This window comes from Octodon degus, unplaced genomic scaffold, assembly GCF_000260255.1.
Source record: "Octodon degus isolate 3935 unplaced genomic scaffold, OctDeg1.0 scaffold00001, whole genome shotgun sequence".
Lineage (NCBI taxonomy): Eukaryota > Metazoa > Chordata > Mammalia > Rodentia > Octodontidae > Octodon > Octodon degus.
In genome coordinates, this window is record NW_004524577.1 from 29547399 (window position 1) to 29549056 (window position 1658).

Here is a 1658-nt window from a genome sequence, read left to right on the forward strand (position 1 = left end):
TTTAGCCCACTGCCTCTTAGAAAAAGGACCTATATCTAGAACATATAAGGAATTGAAAAAAAATCAGGACCCCCAAATTCAAAGACCCAATCAAAAAATGAGCATCTGAGATGAATATGCACTTCTCAGATGAAAAAACACAAATTACAAATAAGCATATGAAACATATTCAATATATTTGGTCATTTGAGAAATGAAAATTAAAGCAACACTGAAATTCTATCTCACCCCCAAAACAATGGCTGTCATTAAGAAATCAGCCAATAACGAATGATGGCAGGGCTTTGGAGAGTATTTGTGGGAGTTCAGACTGGTGCAATTACAGTGGAAATCAGGGTGGAGATGCTTCAAAAGCTAATATAAGAGAGCCTATTTGACAAAGATATTCTCCTCCTAGGTATTTTTCCAGAAAAATTAAAAAACTTCATGCCACAGTGATATATGTGCACCCATGTTTATAACAGCACAATTTATCATAACTAAGTCTTAGAAACAACCCAAATGTCCATCAACAGAAGAATGGATAAAAATATATATTGTAATTTTGTACAATTGGAATGCTACTCAGCTATAAAGAAGGATAAATGAGACTTTTATAGGTAAATGGATGCGACTAGCGACTCATAATTGAAATAAATGCTTCACGTGTGGAAGCGTTGTATTGTCTAACTTTTGTGAGAATTTGAAAGAGCATATAAATGTACAATTGGTATTGTGATATGTGAAAAAAGAAAGGTTTGTGCTTATGTAGTTTGATCTATATTTCATGCCCATATCTTGTTATCTGAACAACTATTTGAAGATAACTGTAAGCAATGTATTAACCATTGTCATTCTCCTTTCTTGCTTTGAAATTTTGCACCATGGTTTTTATTGAGCTTTGTCTTTAAAATAAAAACAAATCATTGGTTCTAAAACAATTACCCTCTAAGATATTTTGATTTAGATGTCATATGAAATCTGTTTCAAAACATGGTAATGAAACAGAGACCACGTTTACCTTCATACAGTAAGCAACCAACACGGACAAAATGAATGAAAGAACTTTTTAGACATTTGTCCACAGACAGCATTAAAGCCTGGTCCCTTTGAGAAGCAAAATAAATGTAGTGACCTTACAATTCCTCCAGTATACATCCTACAGAGTACCCTTCCTGTGACAAGAGGGGAGGAAATATAACCATAGCCTGATTCAATGAGGTAAAGTTGGGCAAAGAGGGAGAGAGATACAGAGACAGAGACAGACAGAGACAGAGAGACAGAAAGACAGATACAAAGAAAAAGGAGTGGGCAAGAGGTAAAGGGAGCCTGAGAAAGCATAAACTGAAAAACACAGCAAGATAACTATGCAAATATAATATCAGTTTTATCCCTGTCATTCTAGGAAGAAAGAAATACAGAATAAGAAATATAGTACTCAGTTGACGAGAAAATATAATTAAAAATAAGATTAAATACTAATATTCTGTGTTGTGTAGAAGGAAGAAGTTGACAAAAGATCAATTTCAATACATCACAAGATTAATTCAGGAAATGAAACACCAAAACAAAATATAATGAAAATTTACAAAGTTCAGGAAACAGCCATAGTTTCAAAATTCAGCTTTAGAAGACTTCAAAAATGAATTAGGAACAAAAGAGAACTAACTGAACTGAAT

The 1658-nt window shown here is 33.3% G+C and overlaps 1 pseudogene; it reads left to right on the forward strand.

Moving 5' to 3' along the window:
* Positions 1 to 1658, forward strand: part of LOC111815015 — a 7793-nt pseudogene that overhangs the window by 5902 nt on the left and 233 nt on the right.